This window comes from Piliocolobus tephrosceles, chromosome 5, assembly GCF_002776525.5.
Source record: "Piliocolobus tephrosceles isolate RC106 chromosome 5, ASM277652v3, whole genome shotgun sequence".
NCBI lineage: Eukaryota > Metazoa > Chordata > Mammalia > Primates > Cercopithecidae > Piliocolobus > Piliocolobus tephrosceles.
Window position 1 is genome coordinate 161,199,877 of NC_045438.1, and position 12,627 is coordinate 161,212,503.

At 43.8% G+C, this 12,627-nt stretch overlaps 1 protein-coding gene across 6 annotated transcripts in view; it reads right to left on the bottom strand.

The window, feature by feature from the left end:
* RREB1 (ras responsive element binding protein 1) overlaps window positions 1–12,627 on the bottom strand; it is a 198,099-nt gene that overhangs the window by 88,573 nt on the left and 96,899 nt on the right. Inside the window, exon 1 of one of the 6 annotated variants that reach the window (XM_023221159.3) lies at window positions 8,711–8,824. The exons of the other annotated variants lie outside the window; for them this stretch is intronic. The gene's annotated coding sequence lies outside the window, so the exon portion shown is untranslated. Of the gene's footprint in view, window positions 1–8,710; window positions 8,825–12,627 lie in introns of those variants that run through there. 6 annotated transcript variants of the gene reach the window in all.

Sequence of the window (12,627 nt, forward strand, 5' to 3'; positions counted from 1 at the left end):
CACTGCACTCCAGCCCGGGCGACAGAGCGAGACTCCGTCTCAAAAAAATAAAATAAATAAAATAAAATAAAATTTAAAAAAATTTAAAAAATGAAATGAAATGAAATAAAATAAAATAAAATAAAATAAAATGAAATAAAGGGGAGCAGTCTACTCAGTTTCCCGCAGCTGGAGTTGTAGGCCCATCCTTGCTGCTTTCAGAGTGTAGCCAATCCGTAGGCAGAGAAAAGTGGGCATTTTCAGCATGTTGTTAAAATTAGTGGCATAAAATATTCTATACTGTTTGTATACCCTACACATAGGGCAAGGTTTGGGATCTGTGTGAAAACCTGGGATATGATGACAATCATCCTCAGACATCCAAGGCTAGTAACATTCCAGGTGTCAGAACCACCAAGAGCTGTAAGACAGACAGCCCTGGCTTCCTGTGTCAGAGGAGAAACAAGAGAGAGAAATTTCAACTCCAGGGAACCTGGAGTATGAGTCAAACACTTCCAGAGCTGCAGGGGCTCACCAGAGGTAAGCATCACTGAGTGCGAGGCGAGGGCAGCAGAGCAAAAGCAAACCTGAGCTTGAAGAAGAGATTCGCCTCCCAGCCACATGCAGAAAGCTGGAACACAGTGTGCAGAAAAGGCAGATGATTTGCTGAGTTTCTCACAATGCTGAATTCATTTTTTTTTTTTTTTTAGGGTAAGCTGCCATCTTTTAAAATGAGATAAAGACAGTAGATGGTGGAGATCATTTTTTAATGCCCTTACTTAGCAAAATTTAAAAAATGGCAACCTTGTGTCTAACTGCAAAAGTTTTTTGTGTCCTGACCATGAAAACAAAACCCCTGGGAGCCATCAGAGCGCACCAGTGTGTTATGAGAAAGGAGAGAGAGTGGAGTGGGGGAAATGGCAAAGATGCGGCTGGCAGAATGATGCTGGGCTCAAGGTTCCATCTAAGAGCCATGAACTTTATCCTGCTCTGGAAACCCACTGAAGGGCCCCACCTCACAATTTTTAAAGCCCAGGATGAAATAATCATATCTACAGCTTAAAAAGCTCTTGGTAGCAGATTTAAAAATGGACAATCGCAGGCACATAACCCAGTTAGGAGGCACTGCAATACTCTTAAGGGACAGGGGCACTGAGGCTGGTGGGTGGAAGCAATGCTGCAGAGAAGGAACCAAAAGGAGGCCAGGCAGGCGTCAAGAATGAAGGGCAGGAGTTAGGAAAACAGCTCCTAAGACAGGAGGGAGTAAAGAGCATGGATGGTTATCAAGTAGGATTTAGAGGAGTTTTGTTTTAAAGAAAACATACAAATAAATGTCTATACCCAAAATGCAGCAGATGGGGAAAAACAGCTGGTTTTGAGAGAGATAGGAAAGGAGGGCATGGGAGCTCCCAGGCACAGGAAGATGAAACACAGCAAAACGTAACACAAAACACAGGCAGCCATATCAATATACATGTTAACTGTCAAACTGAACTCTATGAACAAAACTGACCATCATAAACTGCTGATTGGAGGGGAGCAGAGTGGGGAGGACTGCTTAAAAACACTACACAAAACTCCATCAAGTTTAAAACTTAAGAGAACAGACCGCGTGCGGTGGCTCACGCCTGTAATCCCAGCACTTTGGGAGGCTGAGGCAGGTGGATCACGAGGTCAGGAGATCGAGACCACCCTGGTTAACACAGGTGAAACCCCGTCTCTACTGAAAATACAAAAAATTAGCCCAGTGTGTTGGCGGGCGCCTGTAGTCCCAACTACTAGGGAGGCTGAGGCAGGAGAATGACGTGAACCCGGGAGGCGGAGCTTGCAGTGAGCCGAGACTGCGTCACTGCACTCCAGCCTGGATGACAGAGCATGCACTCCAGCCTGGATGGCAGAGCAGGACTCCATCTCAAAAAAAAAAAAAAAAAAAAAAAAAAAAACTTAAAGAGAACAATAATATCCACCCCTGTGACTCTTTCAAAGTGGCTAATATAACTAAGGAATTGAACTTGAAGTGTACCTTTTTCTCTTTCGTGTCAAGTTTAACCATCCTAAGAACATCTGCAGTCTTTAATTTGTTTGCCTCCCGGGGTTTTTAAACCCTAAAGCAGGAATAAAGGTAATCTGGGATAGTTTTACCTGTAGGCATGGGAGGGGAGTTTGTGGATCTCAGAAGTAACTTACTTTGCCTAGTGCTGATGAGAGTTTCAGTACATAGAGGGAAATAATCCATGAAACCCACAATAGAGGGACATGTCCTACGCAAGCTGATCTATCCCAGGTGAGTCATCCCCACTCTGTCCCAACTACCCTAAACCTGCTTGAAACTGGTCCCACCTCAAACAAAAAGGTCAATGTGAGCTGGACACTGTGCCTCACACCTGTAATCCCAGCACTTTGCAAGGCTGAGGCGAGAGGATTGTTTGGCCCAGGAGTTTGAGATCAGCCTGGGCAACATGGTGAAACCCTTTCTAGACAAAGAATACAAAAAGTTATCCAGGTGTGGGCCAGGTGTGGTGGCTCACGCCTGTAATCCCAGCACTTCAGGAGGCCGAAGCAGGCGGATCAGAAGGTCAGCAGATCGAGATCATCCTGGCCAACATAGTGAAACTCCATCTCTACTAAAACACAAAAATTAGCTGGGCATGGTGGCGTGTGCCTGTAATCCCAGCTACTCAGGAGGTTGAGGCAGGAGAATAGCTTGAAGCAGGGAGTCAGAGGTTGCAGTGAGCCAAGATTGCGCCACAGCACTCCAGCTTGGGAACAGAGTGAGACTCCATCTCAAAAAAAAAAAAGAAAAAAAGAAAAAAAGTTATCCAGGTGTAGCGTTGTGCGCCTGTAATCCCAGCTACTCAGGAAGCTGAACCAGGATTGTTTGAGCTCAGGAGGTCAAGGCTGCAGTGAGCGGTGATCGCACCACTGCATTCCAGCCTGGGTGACAAAGTGAGACCCTGTCTCAAAAAAAAGTCAATGTGTGAAAACATGGGAAAATGCTTATAAAGTTAGGTAAAGTTTAAAAAGCAAGCTGGCACATTTAAGATTCTACGCTATATTTATGGAAAAGTCTAGAAAAGGCAATCTGAAACAATGTATGTATCATGAGAATACAGTGCTTTTTCAAGTACAATTTGATGTCACTATTAAAAAAAAAAAACTTAACATAATTTTTGAAAATATACCAGAAAGATCCAACTATTCGTGAGGCCAGGAGTTTAAGACCAGCTTGGGCAATATAACAAGACCCCTGTGTCTAAAAAGATTTTTTTAATTTGCTGGCCTTGGTAGTGAGCTATAATTGTACCACTGTACTCAAGTAGCCTGAGTGGCAGAGGGAAATTCTGTCTCATTTAAATAAATAAAAAAAAAAAAGGCAAGAAAGAAAATGATCAAATTTCAGTCCTTCTTAAGATACGGAATTGCTCCCTGTCCTCGCTCCCCCAGTTTATGTATCTTTAGTCTGTAGCTCAGTGCCTGGCACACAGTAGGCATTGTTTCTCTCAATCTATAAATAGCTACTGAAAGCCTACTATGGGTCAGGTGAGCTGAACAGATGACATGCTTAGGTTGATAAGCCTTGTTCTGTAGACAAGTGCAAGAGTCATACCCTTGAAACCACATGTAAAATGTAGATAGTTTTGCACTTTAGGAAAATAGTCCATCAATTTGATCAGCCTTTCAAAAGAATCTATGATTTCCAGGAAAGATCAGAACTACAGCAGTGGTCTGAGCCTCAGCAGATTTAATCCTACCTTTGGAGAGTTAAGGAGATTGGCAGGCTTTTTCCTTACTTACTATTGTCATCAGTTTCAGGCAGGCCACCAACAATAAGTAAAAACACTGGCAATGCCAAATCCTCTAACTTCCCTTTTCTTGTAAGGATGAGATGAGATAAACCATCTCATCAGTGTTTTGATATTTCACTCAAAACATTATTGACACAAGGCAATAACCCAATGAACATTCGTTAAATCAATTCTTAAAGCAATCCACCCAATGCCTGTAATCAACAGTTATGATTTTAAAACAGAACTCATCCTCTGGAAAGGACGAGAGCGGAGACTTCCTTGTGAGCCCATCTATTCGGCTGCCTTCGTATGTGCTTTTTCCCCGCTCCCCAGTTATTCCAGGAATGATGCTGGGATTCGAGTTAGTTTCTGAATGGTGACTATTAGGTTAAAACTGTTCTCAGTGTGACTGTGAACACATCTAGGCCGTCAAAGATACTGGGGAGGTTTTCTGTAAAGAAGTCCTCCTGTGGGTGTAAATATGGCCCACAAACTATCAATTCCTAGGAACCTCAAAGGGGACACACAACAGAGGGTGGTCTTATGGAGATGTTTGTTTTGCAATTAATAAGAGGTACAGAGGCCTTAGTGAGCCTTTTAAATTTAAGCCAAAAATCATTAAATTTGAATCCCTCGATGCACTGAACAATTCTGCTTACTTAAATCGAAATGCATAAATCGGCTATAAAAGGAGGGATTATATCAACTACAAAATTCAAAAGTCCCAACCAGGGGAGTGGGAAAAGTGACTGTGATTAAAAGCTGTTTGGAGGGTAGGGGTGAGCTGGCTCAGTCCTTGTTTTATTCTGTGTCCTTTGAAGATGAAAACTAATCATTTTTTTCCTGGCTTTTAAGCTATCAAGGTTTAAAAAAAAAAAAAAAAGAGTCTGAAAAAAATAAACAAATGGGACCCACAATCTACCTTCAAATGATTTGGGGGTGAAATACTCCACTTTAGGCCCTCAAATATTTCTTGATGATAAAAATGTATGTCAGTTACTTCAATTACTAACTCCTGGATCCACTACTAGGTTGGGGTGGGGGGCTCCATAAGCTTACCAGTTGGTGAGAGGTAAAAGAAAGCTTGGGAAGGTAAGAGAATTAAGTGCTGTCTATACAATTCTAATTTTAGGTCTAGAAAAAGCAGAAATTAGTGGACTGGGGTAGTGTAAGAGGAAGGGTATGGAGGTAGAGGCTGGAAGGAGCTGATACCCAGGAAGTACCACAAGAAGCCCAGGAGCCAGGTCCTGCTGAAGGGCAGGGCCATCATTACAGAGGGTGTGTGTGGAGTAGGCAAATTACAGGAGCTGGGAGAGTTGGGGTTGGGTCTGGGGCAACAGGGGGTATAGGCTGAGAAAGGTGATGTAAGAGTTTTAAGAAAACCTGTTTGAACACGGTATGGGACTGCAGGGGAGGGAGACCTGCCTAGAAACAGGAACAAAGGGAATAGGGAGGGAAAGTTAAACCTGAACAACTTTCAAAGGGGAGGCAGGTAGGGTAGACAATGGAAAGGGCAGAAAGGAAGACAGTCGCTCTGGCCACCGGCAAGGTGTCCTGGGGCACTCACTCAATGGCGCTTGGGCACAAGTTTTAGATTGTTAGGGGGGTTAGACTACATTCTTTTGTAGAGATTCTTGAATGTGAAGAAATGGAAAGGGATCCAGAAGGTCTTGGTCCTGTGGGATTCATACACTGAAGAATGCACATGGGATGAATCCCTCCACAGAGAAGCCAGGCATGAGCCAGCTGATGATATTCAGGGAGAAGAGGGGTTGGACACCCCTGGTAGGGCACAGGCACAGCAACAGGGGCTGGCAAGGATGAGGTCCCCAGGAGGCAGGAATCCAGATAAATGTGAAGGCATTAGCGGCGAGTGGTGGGGCCCTCTTCTGGAGTCAGGAGGGATGAAAGAGCAAAGAGGAACAGTGGAGAGGGAGCACAAGAAAACTCGCATTTGGATTTTTTTTTTTTTTTTTTTTTTTAAGAGACAGACAGGGTCTTGCTCTGTCACTCAGGTTGGAGTATGGCTCAGTGCAGCCCTGACTTTCCAGGATCAAGCAACCCTCCAACTTCAGCTTCTCAAACGCTGGGACCACAGGTGCGCACCACCACACCCTGCTAACTTTATTTTGTTTTGGAGAGACAGAGTCTTACTATGTTGCCCAGGCTGGTCTCGAACTCCTGGGCTCGAGCCATCCGCCTGCTTCAGCCTCTCAAAGTACTCAGATTACAGGCATGAACCACCGTGCCTGGCCCATGGTCACGCAGTGTACATGTGCACACAATAGGCACTCAATTTTTTTTTGAGACGGAGTCTTACTCTGTTGCCCAGGCTGGAGTGCAGCAGCACGATCTCAGGTCACTACAACCTCCGCCTCCCAGGTTCAAGCAGTTCTTGTGCCTCAGCCTCCTAAGTGGCTGGGACTACAGACACGCCCCATCACACCTGGCTAAGTTTTTGTATCTTTGGTAGAGACAAGGTTTCACCATGTTGCCTAGGCTGGCTTTCCTGAACTCAAGCCATCTGCCTGCCTCTGCCTCCTAAAGTGCTGGGATTTCAGATGTGAGCCACCGCACCCAGCCAAATATTTTACTAATTAATTAGTCATCTCCAAAAAATGGGCAGTCAGGTTCTGTGCTATGAGTAAGAAGAAGAGAAAAGAAGAGCTGTCAGATTAAGGAGCAAAGGACCCCAGGGAGCTGGGGCAAGGCAGCCCAGTGGCAGTCAAACAGACAAAGGCCTCCCCAACAGCCAGGGAAGATGAAGCTGAACAGACGGGCAGCTCTTGGTCAGCTTTGGTATTTAAGACCATGTGATCTCAAGGTGCTCTTGAACAAGAATGGGTACCCAGGAGCAGCCAAGTGGCACTCTGGAACCCTCTCCTCCTACTCAGGGTACATACAGCATCCTGTTTCCTACACTGGATGGCTGGCTAAGGAGAAGGAAGGAAACTGACTGTCTTATTTCAAAGGGCTACAACTTATATTCCAGCTGTGACAGGCAAGCCTGTTACATTTCTTCCAACGGATGCCCAATTTACACACATGGCTGCTCTCCTCAAGAATAAACAAGTGGATTCTATATACAAATACCAAGGGCACCAGGTCTCCAAAAGGAGAAAAAATGTTTTACATATGCCCAACCCAAAATGGCTTTCACGTTTTTTTTCAGGCTGAATTTTGCAGCTTCAACCCAGATGTGGCTCAGTGCAGAAGGTGGCTGGGAGAGCCACAAGGGACTCGCTGGTGTTCCCTCCTAAGAGGCAAATCACCCACCAAGGGCCCAGTGTTCCCCGGCCTTCCTCACAGGTTAAGTTGGTCTGAGAAAATCTGTGATTCAATTAGTGTGAGTTCAGTTGCTCTTTTTTAGGTCAGTTCTTTCTTTTGTTTAGATTTGACTTGAGATTTACTTCAATTATCTACACCTCTGCTGAAGTACCTAAGCAAATTAAACCATTTAAAGTGAAGGGAAAGGAAGTGGATGGAGCTTTAAAACAACTTATGCAAATAATTTCCTCTCGCTCCCACCTCTGTTCCCTTCAATTACTAAACTCCAAGACAAGCAACTGCTTCTCAAAGGAAAAGTCTAGACTCTTAAGTGTGAATGCGAAAAAACCCCATGGTTAAGCCCTGGCTTGCAGAAAACTAAAAATTTCAGCATATCTGGAATGAAATGTTACTTTCTGAGTTATACAAAGCTTAGCAGCTGTTCCCAGCAAACATGAAACCCGAAAGGGGTGATGCTATCTTTATCTTCTACCTAGAGTTAAAGCCGGTACTGTCCAGGGCAGAGCTGCCAAGGAGCCGTCTCAGTTCTAGTCTGCTGAACACAAAAGACAAAGAAGCCAAGGGAATACATGGGCCAGCAAAGGACACCTAAACAACAACAAATAATAGGCCCACCTGGAAGAAAGAAAATGCAGTTAATAATTAAAAATTTTAAAAGGATGCAAGGAAACAAGCAGTTCTTAATGTCACTTGGAAAATCCTTTTCAGTCAGTTCAAAATTCAAAAGATTAAATCACATCTAACTCTATCTGGATTTCCCAAGTGCAAGGGGAGGAAACTATTTTATCAGGTTTCTTGGAAGGGAAAATACATTTTCTCTATTAAAACTTAAGTCCTGGCTGGGTGCTGTGTGGCTCACGCCTGTAATCCCAGCACCTTGGGAGGCCGAGGCAGGCGAATCACCTGAGGTCAGGAGTTCGACACTAGCCAGGCCAACAGGGTAAAACGCTGTCTCTACCAAAAATACGAAAATTAGCTGGCTGTGGTGGCACATGCCTGTCATCCCAGCCACTCGGGAGGCTGAGTAAGGCAGGAGAATCGCTTAAACCTGGGAGGCGAAGGTTGCAGTGAGCCAAGATCACGCCACTGCACTCCAAGCTTGGGCAACAGAGCAAGGCTCTGTTTCAAACAAACAAAATAAAACAAAACAAAACTGAAGTCCAGCTCATAAAGACTTCATAGAAAACTTCTTCAGACCACCTGATGGAATCAGGCCTCAGCTCAGATGAGCATCTCAGGGCAGGCAGATGGATGATGGAAAAAGACCAAAGAAGAATCAAAAGGGAGGGTGATGAGAACAGGGCCTTTCTTCTCATAAGCCTGAAAATTACACATAGGTTCACTGAAGAAAATATTCTTCTAGTGCGACTGAACTATCTCCCTCTGAGAAACCACTTCCCACTAGGCCCCTTCGTTCCGCCCCTAACAACCCCGATCTATTTATTGTTCAGTTTTAAATGACTGGGCAGCTGCTGCCTAGCCAGGCCCCTCTAGTATTGGCCAACACTGTCACCAGCCCCCCCCACACGTAAACCACCAACGAATGAAGCTCGTGGTAAGGGGGCTTAACTTGGAATGTGAACTGTCACCAGCACACCACACTTCCTGCAAACTCTGACAGACTGTCTCCATGCAAGAAAAAACGAAAAGACTACCTTAAGGCCTGGTGCGTTACCATCCAAAGATGAACAAGTGGAACTGCACAGTAGTGAAGGAGTAAGCTCCGGAGTCACATCACAAAACCTGCCCCTACCACTTGCCAGCAGCGGTAAGTGGCCTGACCCTCAGACAGTTAGGGAACCTCTCAGTTCTGCAATTTCCTCATCTGTGAGGTGGAGACAATAATAATACTGATTTCATATGACTGTCGTGAGAAATAGCTTCGTCAAATCTATAAAGTGCTAAAACCTGTCTGGAACACATACCACCATCCCTCAGTGCTTTTTATTATCATATACATGCTCACACCTGAGCACACATACTGTACGTTCGCATTAGCAAGTGTCTATTAGTCCTTCACACATCCCCAGTCATGAGTTCAACAGGTGCTACAAACATTGTACTCCCACTGGGCAGTCATTTTCAAACTTTAGTATGCACCTGGAGAGCTTACTGTAACAGATTTCTGGGCCCCACCTCCACATTTTTGATTCAGCAGGACTGGAGTGGGGCCTACAAATTTGTGTTTCTAACAAGTTCCCAGGTGATGCTAATGCTGCTTGTCTGGGGACCACACTTTGAGAAGCAAAGTGTCATTATGTTCTAGGCTTCAGGCCTAAGCTTCATCTAGTTTATGTGCATAGAGAACCTTATGGAGATGAAATGAAAAAGGAGAATAAAGCAAAGATGCTTGCTGCTCAAAGAATATCCACGTATTCTTCCGTATTTCTTGGCAACCCTGTACCTTTGGGGTCAGGCAGGTCATATGACTAGTCCTGGCCAATGAGCTGTGAGCACCAAGTGCCAGCCATCACTTCCAGGCTGCAGCCTTTCAAAGTCGGTATGTAACCCACTAGCTCCTTCCTTCTGGTGGCAACCTGGAAGCATGTGTAATGAGAGAGTAGCTGTAAGACAAGAGCAGCCTGGATCCCTGGGTTACCACTTGTAAGGGAGCTATACTAGAGAGCTGCCAGCTCTGCAGAGGATTCTACACAAACAAGCAACAGCATTTTGTGGGTTGAGCCACCGGGATTTCAGGGTTTGTTTGATACTTCAACATAGCTTCACTTAGCCTGACTTCACTATAAAGAGGATGCACACATCATCCATCTTAAGCCCAACCTATCAAACAGATCTGAGATATTTTATAAAATCAGCCAGAATTTCTACCCTACTCTCATTCACTTCTATTCACCAAAACAGATGAATTGTTTTTAACCTCCTATTTTGGGTCTGTTTCTCACTAACTAAAAAAATTATTTACTGCAATATGATTACGTACTAGTTGCTAATAATTTAGAAAGCTCAGTCTGCTAAAATGTATTAAAAATGTGAAAAGTAAATACACTGGAGGATTTGTGTGTGTGTATGTGTGTGTGTGTGTGTATACCACTACTGGAACCCCTTGGCTTTAATTCAGTAGGGAGGAGCAAGAGCAAAGGGTTTCAATTTTATTTATGTAATCACGTGTGGACTGATAACCTGTTTTGCCAAAATAGGAGAAAGAGATCTCTTTAAGAGCATCAGAATTTAGCCACAAAACTACATTAAAAAAAAAAAAAAAAAAAATAGTTCTACTAACCTAGGAACATTCTGCAATTTAACGTGTAAGTAATGAGCTGTCAACAGTATACAACTTACCAGACGTGGAATTAAATGTTAAAGAAGATTTTCCTCTCACAAAGATTAATATCTCCTTCTCTCTCTCTCTCTCTCACACTCACACACACACACACACACACACACACCACCCCAAAACACATTACAATCCAGAACACCTCAATTAACAACTTAAGACTACAAAATTCATGAAATACACAAAATTAAAAGAACTGGGGAGACAGAACTAAGAAGTATGTAAGAGAATCGCATAGGACCTTTCAGGTCTACAGAGCAAAGCAGCACTTCTTTGGAGGGCTATCTTTTAGTGGGATTGACAACCAATCTCAAAGGTGGTGGAATTTCCTGCTAGAATTCTCCCCAGCACTTTCTGCAGAGAGCAGTGGAACAACTCCTTTGTGTAGACACATGCTTTAAAAACTCACTTGCTAAGGAGCTCAGTGACTTCTGCTTCCCACTTAGCACTGGCAAAGCTAAGCACTGAGATGAAGGGACCCTGCTGTTCCTGGCCTTCTCAAGTTCATAGGCCCCTTGAGTGCCCCATTCTCTGGGTGTGTCACATTCCATCTCTTTAGGTACTTCCATGTGGCCAAAAAGGAAAGGAAAAAAAAGGTAAACACTCATGTGATGCATTTGGTCACATTTATAGCTCAGCTGTAAAATCAAAGTTGAGAATAATAAAAAGGCCCCAATGCTAAAAGCTGAATTTCTTTCATATTTTTCATAGCTATTCAGCAACTGTTGGGTTTTTTGGTGAGGGGATTATTTTCTCCTTTTTTGTGTTTCAGGAGACATGAAAAAAAGTCAATCAACAATAATGAAAACCTGAAGATCTAACATTAGTGAAAGTCTATTTTTTAAAATCACATAGTATCGCACTTATAAGAAATTAGGGAGACCAAGAAAGTCGTCATGTACACCCTGAAACAGGATTATTTCTTTACTTTTCATAAGGAACTAACGCTGGGGGAGATTCCCTTAGGATACTGGAAACAAGAGGAATAATGTGGAATTAGATACCAAGTGGACTTATACACATAGCTAAAAAGCTCAGCATCACATATTACTATCACTGTCCCATAAAGTCCCAGAACTCCCTATTATTTAGCAAACTGATGTTCTAACACTCATAATGCATCCTCAAATCAGTGTCCTTGTGTATGTACCTACAAGGGAAATATAATAAGAATATCCAACGTTTTGAAAACCAAAGCCATCTAAAAGTGATTTCACGTAGTTTCTGTGATTTCACTTGCTTGGTTTATTTCTCCCATAGTCCTGCTCATCACAAAAGACACTCAAACTATAAGTAAATTCCTGGGAGCTTATAAACGGTATGCTTTATACAGCCAAAATGTCCAAAGAGATTTGTGGTTTCAGATTTTTACACATTGTCCCCGTGTCAGTAATTGACTTGTGAGAACTTAACAAGATGATCTCTGCCCCCAGCCTCAACCTGCAAGGCCACCTTCTCCCGGCCCTGCAGGGAACTGCAGTGTGCGCTCCCCAGTGGGGCTGCTGCCCATTGGCCTCACTAATGTTACCTCCCCTTTAAGCTCTACCAACTTGCACCTAAATCTCAGCCCATTCAAGTGTCATGTGCCTGCAGTGTGCAACATCTATGCAGATGTTAAGGCCATGACCAAAACCAGTTCTCAGCTAAATGACTCCCAAGCTAGCACACCCCAACCACTTTGAAGTCCCTCCTCTGTGTGGACTCCACAGCACAGAGTTGCCAAGGCTGCTGCTCCTGGGGGCTGGTTTGCAGATCATATGACTGCTGAAATCCCTCAGATACAAGCAGGCATTGTCCACTTTTCCTTGAAATCTTGAAATCCTGGATAAGACTGGCAATCAAGTAACATTTCAATCCTCCAACAACCTTAAATCAATTGATCAAATTCTTCTCTTTGGGTCTCAGCTCCCCCGTTATAAATAATACAATGTCTAGTAAAAGCAATTTTAGTCAGTGTTTAAAGCAGACTGATTGCATTTATATTAAATAAAAGATAGGATTATGTAAAGGGGGCAAAGCTTTTAAAACAAACAATGAACCACCCAACACATTTCTGCAATATCTTTACAGTGCTCTGGAAGCATCAGAGCACTAACTGAAAGTGGCTCCCTTCCTTCCCTCTCCATGTTCAGCCTCCAGCCACAGATGAGTTCTCTGTGCCTATGACTGATTCATGGAGGCTGATCTCCAGGCGGCCAGCAGCTATTCAAATCCACGCCTGGATGCTTCCTTCCCTGCACCTCCTGGCTCCACCACCCCAGCCTCTCAACATTTGTC